Here is a 9,732-nt window from a genome sequence, read left to right on the forward strand (position 1 = left end):
CGTTGCCCAACATGCCATGCCACGGTCTCGGCCCGCATGCCTTGCCACCGCGTTGCCCAGCATGCCATGCCACCGCGTTGCCCGGCGTGCCATGCCTTAGCCTTGGCCAACATGTCGAGCCACGGCCTCGGCCCGCATGCCTTGCTACGGCGTCGCCCAACATGCCATGCCACGGCCTCGGCCCGCATGCCATGCCACGGCCTCGGCCCGCATGACATGCCACGGCCTCGGCCCGCATGCCATGCCACGGCCTCGGCCCGCATGCCTTGCCACGGCGTTGCCCAACATTCCATGCCACGGCCTCGGCCCGCATGCCTTGCCACCGCGTTGCCCAGCAAGCCATGCCACCGCGTTGCCCGGCATGCCATGCCTTAGCCTTGGCCAACATGTCGAGCCACGGCCTCGGCCCGCATGCCATGCCTTGCCACGGCCCGCATGTCTTGCCACGGCGTTGCCAAACATACCATGACACGGCCTCGGCCCGCATGCCATGCCACGGCCACGGCCCGCATGACATGCCACGGCCTCGGCCCGCATGCCTTGCTACGGCGTCGCCCAACATGCCATGCCACGGCCTCGGCCCGCATGCCATGCCACGGCGTCGCCCAACATGCCATGCCACGGCCACGGCCCGCATGCCATGCCACGGCCTCGGCCCGCATGCCATGCCACGGCCTCGGCCCGCATGCCTTGCTACGGCGTTGCCCAACATGCCATGCCACGGCCTAGGCCCGCATGCCTTGCCACCGCGTTGCCCGGCATGCCATGCCACCGCGTTGCCCGGCGTGCCATGCCTTAGCCTGGGCCAACATGTCGAGCCAAGGCCTCGGCCCGCATGCCATGCCACGGCCTCGGCCCGCATGCCATGCCACGGCCTCGGCCCGCATGCCATGCCACGGCCTCGGCCCGCATGCCTTGCCACCGCGTTGCCCACCATGCCATGCCACGGCCTCGGCCCGCATGCCTTGCCACCGCGTTGCCCAGCATGCCATGCCACCGCGTTGCCCGGCGTGCCATGCCTTAGCCTTGGCCAACATGTCGAGCCACGGCCTCGGCCCGCATGCCTTGCTACGGCGTCGCCCAACATGCCATGCCACGGCCTCGGCCCGCATGCCATGCCACGGCCTCGGCCCGCATGCCATGCCACGGCCTCGGCCCGCATGCCTTGCCACGGCCTCGGCCCGCATGCCTTGCCACCGCGTTGCCCAGCATGCCATGCCACCGCGTTGCCCGGCGTGCCATGCCTTAGCCTTGGCCAACATGTCGAGCCACGGCCTCGGCCCGCATGCCATGCCTTGCCACGGCCCGCATGTCTTGCCACGGCGTTGCCAAATATGCCATGACACGGCCTCGGCCCGCATGCCATGCCACGGCCACGGCCCGCATGACATGCCACGGCCTCGGCCCGCGTGCCTTGCCACGGCGTCGCCCAACATGCCATGCCACGGCGTCGCCCAACATGCCATGCAACGGCCACGGCCCGCATGCCATGCCACGGCCTCGGCCCGCATGCCATGCCACGGCCTCGGCCCGCATGCCTTGCTACGGCGTTGCCCAACATGCCATGCCACGGCCTAGGCCCGCATGCCTTGCCACCGCGTTGCCCAGCATGCCATGCCACCGCGTTGCCCGGCGTGCCATGCCTTAGCCTTGGCCAACATGTCGAGCCAAGGCCTCGCCCCGCATGCCATGCCACGGCCTCGGCCCGCATGCCATGCCACGGCCTCGGCCCGCATGCCTTACCACGGCGTTGCCCACCATGCCATGCCACGGCCTCGGCCCGCATGCCTTGCCACCGCGTTGCCCAGCATGCCATGCCACCGCGTTGCCCGGCGTGCCATGCCTTTGCCTTGGCCAACATGTCGAGCCACGGCCTCGGCCCGCATGCCATGCCAAGGCCTCGGCCCGCATGCCATGCCACGGCCTCGGCCCGCATGACATGCCACGGCCTCGGCCCGCATGCCATGCCACGGCCACGGCCCGCATGACATGCCACGGCCTCGGCCCGCATGCCTTGCTACGGCGTCGCCCAACATGCCATGCCACGGCCTCGGCCTGCATGCCATGCCATGCCACGGCCCGCATGTCTTGCCACGGCGTTGCCAAACATGCCATGCCACGGCCTCGGCCCGCATGCCATGCCACGGCGTCGCCCAACATGCCATGCCACGGCCTCGGCCCGCATGCCATGCCACGGCCTCGGCCCGCATGCCTTGCTACGGCGTCGCCCAACATCCCATGCCACGGCCTCGGCCCGCATGCCTTGCCACCGCGTTGCCCAGCATGCCATGCCACCGCGTTGCCCGGCGTGCCATGCCTTAGCCTTGGCCAACATGTCGAGCCATGGCCTCGGCCCGCATGCCTTGCTACGGCGTCGCCCAACATGCCATGCCACGGCCTCGGCCCGCATGCCATGCCACGGCCTCGGCCCGCATGACATGCCACGGCCTCGGCCCGCATGCCTTGCCACGGCGTTGCCCAACATGCCATGCCACGGCCTCGGCCCGCATGCCATGCCATGCCACAGCCCGCATGTCTTGCCACGGCGTTGCCAAACATGCCATGCCACGGCCTCGGCCCGCATGACATGCCACGGCCTCGGACCGCATGCCTTGCTACGGCGTCGCCCAACATGCCATGCCACGGCCTCGGCCCGCATGCCTTGCTACGACGTTGCCCAAGGTGCCATGCCACGGCCTCGGCCCGCATGCCATGCCATGCCACGGCCCGCATGTCTTGCCACGGCGTTGCCAAACATGCCATGCCACGGCCTCGGCCCGCATGCCTTGCGACGGCGTCGCCCAACATGCCATGCCACGGCCTCGGCCCGCATGCCGTGCCACGGCCTCGGCCCGCATGCCTTGCTACGACGTTGCCCAACATGCCATGCCACGGCCCCGGCCCGCATGCCTTGCTACGACGTTGCCCAACATGACATGGCACGGCCCCGGCCCGCAGGCCTTGCGACGGCGTCGCCCAACATGCCATGGCACGGCCTCGGCCCGCATGCCATGCCACGGCCTCGGCCCGCATGCCATGCCAAGGCCTCGGCCCGCATGCCTTGCCACGGCGTTGCCCAGCATGCCACGCCACCGCGTTGCCCAGCGGGCCATGCCATGGCCTTGGCCAACATGCCTTGCCACGGCCTCGGCCCGCATGCCATGCCACAGCGTTGCCCCGCATGCCAAGGACGGAATGCCATGCCACGGCCTCGGCCCGCATGCCATGCCATGCCACGACCTCGGCTCGAATGCCATGCCACGGGCTCGGCCGGCATGCCACGCCACGGCCTCTGCCCGGAAGCCATGCCACGGGCTCGGCCCGCATGCCTTGCCAAGTCGTTGCCCAACATGCCATGCCACGGCCTCGGCCCGCATGCCATGCCACGGCCTCGGCCCGCATGGCTTGCGACTGCCTTGGCCAGCGTGCCTTGCCACGGCGTGCCATGCCTTAGCCTTGGCCAACATGCCATGCCACTACCTTGGCCAGCATGTCGTGCCACCGCTACGGCCAGCATGCCGTGCCGGTCCGTTGCCCAGCATGCCACGGCCGTGGCGGCATGGCAAGCCACGGCCTCGGCCAGCATGCCTTGCCACGGCCTCGGCCAGCATGCCATGGCACTGTCTTGGTCAGCATGCCATGCCATGGCACCGCCTTGTCCAGCACGCCGTGCCGCGGCGTTGGCCAGCATGCCATGCCAATGCCTTGGGCCAACATGGCGTGCCACGGGCTGGGCCATGCCGGTCCGTTGCCCGGCATGCCACGGCCGTGGCGGCATGGCAAGCCACGGCCTCGGCCAGCATGCCATGCCACGGCCTCGCCCAGCATGCCATGGCACGGTCTTGGTCAGCATGCCATACCATGGCACCGCTTTGTGCAGCGTTGGCCAGCATGCCTTGGCCGGCATGCCATGCCAATGCCTTGGGCCAACATGGCGTGCCACGGGCTGGGCGAGCATGGCATGCCACGGGCTGGGCGAGCATGCCACGCCGCGGCCTTGGCTAGCAGAGCAAGGCATGCCACAGCCTCGGCGAGCATGCCATGCCATGGCCAAGGCCAAGGCCAAGGCAGTGGGCAAGGCCAAGTCCCTGTGCAAGGCATGGCCAAGGCCAAGGCCGCGGGCAAAGGCCAAGGCCAAGGCAGTGGGCAAGGCCAAGTCCCTGTGCAAGGCATGGCCAAGGCCAAGGCCAAGGCCGCGGGCAAAGGCCAAGGCCAAGGCCAAGGCAGTGGGCAAGGCCAAGTCCCTGTGCAAGGCATGGCCAAGGCCAAGGCCAAGGCCGCGGGCAAAGGCCAAGGCCAAGGCCATGGCATGCCACCGCCTTGATCGATCTTTTTGAACATGATTCTTTTATAATCTTACCCAAACCGTGCAACACAATTAAAAATGCACTACAATCAATTCTAAATGTCATTCCCTATTTTTTTGCAATCTTTCTTGAGCTTTTCGAATTTTTAAAGCCCTTATTTGGCAAAAAAAATCAAAATAAAATAAAAAAAATGAAAAAAATAATTTAATAATTTCTATAATTACTAGTGAATCATCCTTTAATTATTGGAATTTTTCCATAATTTTTTGACCATTTTTATTAATTTTTATTTTTTTTTAAGTATTAAAATCGAAATAAATTAAAATAAAATATTTTCGGTAAAAAAATATTTTTTTTAATTTTTTTTATGGTGTATTAAATTATTTCCTACAACTTTCATGTTGAAAGTTTTGGCAAAAAACCATTACTTTTTAAAAAAACCCCATTATGACTCCTCGAACATGCTTGATGTTTCCTCCTGCCAGATTGAGAAGGGCTTAACAGCCTATTATAAGGGGGGGGCACCTCCCTTGCCCAGGGCCAGGCAGTGCGGCTCGACCGCGGCCTGGGCTGCGGCCTTGGGCGGCTCGGCCGCGGCCTTGGGCGGCCTGGACCGCGGCCTTGGGCGGCCTGGGCGCGGCCTTGGGCGGCCTGGGCGCGGCCTTGGGCGGCTCGGGCGCGGCCTTGGGCGGCCTGGGCGCGGCCTTGGGCGGCCTGGCATGCGCGCGGCATGGGCAGCACGGCATGGCATGCGCACGGCCTGGGCGGCCTGGCATGCAGCCGGCCTGGCATGCCCGCGGCCTGGGCAGCACGGCCTGGGCAGCACGGCATGGCATGTGCACGGCCTGGGCGGCCTGGCATGGAGCCGGCCTGGGCAGCACGGCATGGCATGCGCACGGCCTGGGCGGCCTGGCATGCAGCCGGCCTGGCATGCCCGCGGCGTGGGCAGCACGGCATGGCATGCGCACGGCCTGGGCGGCCTGGCATGCAGCCGGCCGTGGCAGCACGGCATGGCATGCGCACGGCCTGGGCGGCCTGGCATGTAGCCGGCCAGGGCAGCCTGGCCTGGCATGCCCGCGGCGTGGGCAGCGTGGCCTGTGCGAATACCGCGCGCGTGGTCTTTTGACCACAGTGCGCGTGTTGCGCGCATGGTCGCGCACGCCTTCGCACGCAACGCACGTCTAGTGATAAGAACAGCAGCCCCAAGGCCATGGCCAGCAGCATGGCATGCCACGGCCAAGCCAGCAGCATGCCATGCCACGGCCAAGGCAGCCCAGCCAAAGCCAGCAGCTTGCCATGCCAAGGCCAAGGCCAGCAGCATGCGATGCCACGGCCAAGGCAGCCCAGCCAATGCCAGCAGCAAGCCATGCCAAGGCCAAGGCCAGCAGCATGCCATGCCACGGCCAAGGCAGGCCAGCCAAAGCGAGCAGCATGCCATGCCAAGGCCTAGGCCAGCAGCATGCCATGCCACGGCCAAGGCAGCCCAGCCCAAGCCAGCAGCATGCCATGCCATGGCCAAGGCCAGCAGCATGCCATGCCACGGCCAAGGCAGGCCAGCCAAAGCCAGCAGCATGCCATGCCAAGGCCAAGGCCAGCAGCATGCCATGCCACGGCCAAGGCAGCCCAGCCAAAGCCAGCAGCATGCCTTGCCAAGGCCAAGGCCAGCAGCCTGCCATGCCACGGCCAAGGCAGGCCAGCCAAAGCCAGCAGCATGCCATTCCAAGGCCAAGGCCAGCAGCATGCCATGCCACGGCCAAGGCAGCCCAGCCAAAGCCAGCAGCATGCCATGCCAAGGCCAAGGCCAGCAGCATGCCATGCCACGGCCAAGGCAGCCCAGCCCAAGCCAGCAGCATGCCATGCCATGGCCAAGGCCAGCAGCATGCCATGCCACGGCCAAGGCAGGCCAGCCAAAGCCAGCAGCATGCCATGCCAGGGCCAAGGCAGGCCAGCCAAAGCCAGCAGCATGCCATGCCAAGGCCAAGGCCAGCAGCATGCCATGCCAAGGCCAAGGCCAGCAGCATGGCATGCCACGGCCAAGGCAGCCCTGCCAAAGCCAGCAGCATGCCATGCCAAGGACAAGGCCAGCAACATGCGATGCCACGGCCAAGGCAGCCCAGCCAATGCCAGCAGCAAGCCATGCCAAGGCCAAGGCCAGCAGCATGCCATGCCACGGCCAAGGCAGGCCAGCCAAAGCCAGCAGCATGCCAAGCCAAGGCCTAGGCCAGCAGCATGCCATGCCACGGCCAAGGCAGCCCAGCCCAAGCCAGAAGCATGCCATGCCATGGCCAAGGCCAGCAGCATGCCATGCCACGGCCAAGGCAGGCCAGCCAAAGCCAGCAGGATGCCATGCCAAGGCCAAGGCCAGCAGCATGCGATGCCACGGCCAAGGCAGCCCAGCCAATGCCAGCAGCAAGCCATGCCAAGGCCAAGGCCAGCAGCATGCCATGCCACGGCCAAGGCAGGCCAGCCAAAGCCAGCAGCATGCCATGCCAAGGGCTAGGCCAGCAGCATGCCATGCCACGGCCAAGGCAGCCCAGCCCAAGCCAGCAGCATGCCATGCCATGGCCAAGGCCAGCAGCATGCCATGCCACGGCCAAGGCAGGCCAGCCAAAGCCAGCAGCATGCCATGCCAAGGCCAAGGCCAGCAGCATGCCATGGCACGGCCAAGGCAGCCCAGCCAAAGCAAGCAGCATGCCATGCCAAGGCCAAGGCCAGCAGCTTGCCATGCCACGGCCAAGGCAGGCCAGCCAAAGCCAGCAGCATGCCATGCCAAGGCCAAGGCCAGCAGCATGCCATGCCAAGGCCAAGGCAGGCCAGCCAAAGCCAGCAGCATGCCATGCCAAGGCCAAGGCCAGCAGCATGCCATGCCACGGCCAAGGCAGGCCAGCCAAAGCCAGCAGCATGCCATGCCAAGGCCAAGGCCAGCAGCATGCGATGCCACGGCCAAGGCAGCCCAGCCAATGCCAGCAGCAAGCCATGCCAAGGCCAAGGCCAGCAGCATGCCATGCCACGGCCAAGGCAGCCCAGCCAAAGCCAGCAGCATGCCATGCCAAGGCCAAGGCCAGCAGCATGCCATGCCACGGCCAAGGCAGCCCAGCCAATGCCAGCAGCAAGCCATGCCAAGGCCAAGGCCAGCAGCATGCCATGCCACGGCCAAGGCAGGCCAGCCAAAGCCAGCAGCATGCCATGCCAAGGCCTAGGCCAGCAGCATGCCATGCCACGGCCAAGGCAGCCCAGCCCAAGCCAGCAGCATGCCATGCCATGGCCAAGGCCAGCAGCATGCCATGCCACGGCCAAGGCAGGCCAGCCAAAGCCAGCAGCATGCCATGCCAAGGCCAAGGCCAGCAGCATGCCATGCCACGGCCAAGGCAGCCCAGCCAAAGCCAGCAGCATGCCATGCCAAGGCCAAGGCCAGCAGCATGCCATGCCACGGCCAAGGCAGGCCAGCCAAAGCCAGCAGCATGGCATGCCAAGGCCAAGGCCAGCAGCATGGCATGCCAAGGCCAAGGCCAGCAGCATGCCATGCCACGGCCAAGGCAGCCCAGCCAAAGCCAGCAGCATGCCATGCCAAGGCCAAGGCCAGCAGCTTGCCATGCCACGGCCAAGGCAGGCCAGCCAAAGCCAACAGCATGCCATGCCAAGGCCAAGGCCAGCAGCATGCCATGCCACGGCCAAGGCAGGCCAGCCAAAGCCAGCAGCATGCCATGCCAAGGCCTAGGCCAGCAGCATGCCATGCCACGGCCAAGGCAGCCCAGCCCAAGCCAGGAGCATGCCATGCCATGGCCAAGGCCAGCAGCATGCCATGCCACGGCCAAGGCAGGCCAGCCAAAGCCAGCAGCATGCCATGCCAAGGCCAAGGCTAGCAGCATGCCATGCCACGGCCAAGGCAGCCCAGCCAAAGCCAGCAGCATGCCATGCCAAGGCCAAGGCCAGCAGCATGCCATGCCACGGCCAAGGCAGGCCAGCCAAAGCCAGCAGCATGCCATGCCAAGGCCAAGGCCAGCAGCATGCCATGCCACGGCCAAGGCAGCCCAGCCAAAGCCAGCAGCATGCCATGCCAAGGCCAAGGCCAGCAGCTTGCCATGCCACGGCCAAGGCAGGCCAGCCAAAGCCAGCAGCATGCCATGCCAAGGCCAAGGCCAGCAGCATGCCATGCCAAGGCCAAGGCAGGCCAGCCAAAGCCAGCAGCATGCCATGCCAAGGCCAAGGCCAGCAGCATGCCATGCCACGGCCAAGGCAGGCCAGCCAAAGCCAGCAGCATGCCATGCCAAGGCCAAGGCCAGCAGCATGCGATGCCACGGCCAAGGCAGCCCAGCCAATGCCAGCAGCAAGCCATGCCAAGGCCAAGGCCAGCAGCATGCCATGCCACGGCCAAGGCAGCCCAGCCAAAGCCAGCAGCATGCCATGCCAAGGCCAAGGCCAGCAGCATGCCATGCCACGGCCAAGGCAGCCCAGCCAATGCCAGCAGCAAGCCATGCCAAGGCCAAGGCCAGCAGGATGCCATGCCACGGCCAAGGCAGGCCAGCCAAAGCCAGCAGCATGCCATGCCAAGGCCTAGGCCAGCAGCATGCCATGCCACGGCCAAGGCAGCCCAGCCCAAGCCAGCAGCATGCCATGCCATGGCCAAGGCCAGCAGCATGCCATGCCACGGCCAAGGCAGGCCAGCCAAAGCCAGCAGCATGCCATGCCAAGGCCAAGGCCAGCAGCATGCCATGCCACGGCCAAGGCAGCCCAGCCATCGCCAGCAGCATGCCATGCCAAGGCCAAGGCCAGCACCATGCCATGCCACGGCCAAGGCAGGCCAGCCAAAGCCAGCAGCATGCCATGCCAAGGCCAAGGCCAGCAGCATGCCATGCCACGGCCAAGGCAGCCCAGCCAAAGCCAGCAGCATGCCATGCCAAGGCCAAGGCCAGCAGCTTGCCATGCCACGGCCAAGGCAGGCCGGCCAAAGCCAGCAGCATGCCATGCCAAGGCCAAGGCCAGCAGCATGCCATGCCACGGCCAAGGCAGGCCAGCCAAAGCCAGCAGCATGCCATGCCAAGGCCTAGGCCAGCAGCATGCCATGCCACGGCCAAGGCAGCCCAGCCCAAGCCAGGAGCATGCCATGCCATGGCCAAGGCCAGCAGCATGCCATGCCACGGCCAAGGCAGGCCAGCCAAAGCCAGCAGCATGCCATGCCAAGGCCAAGGCCAGCAGCATGCCATGCCACGGCCAAGGCAGGCCAGCGAAAGCCAGCAGCATGCCATGCCAAGGCCAAGGCCAGCGGCATGCCATGCCACGGCCAAGGCAGGCAAGCCAAAGCCAGCAGCATGCCATGCCAAGGCCAAGGCCAGCAGCATGCCATGCCAAGGCCAAGGCCAGCAGCATGCCATGCCACGGCCAAGGCAGCCCAGCCAAAGCCAGCAGCATGCCATGCCAAGGCCAA

This window comes from Camellia sinensis, chromosome 14, assembly GCF_055761805.1.
Source record: "Camellia sinensis isolate YWXY chromosome 14, ASM5576180v1, whole genome shotgun sequence".
In the NCBI taxonomy this organism is placed as follows: domain Eukaryota; kingdom Viridiplantae; phylum Streptophyta; class Magnoliopsida; order Ericales; family Theaceae; genus Camellia; species Camellia sinensis.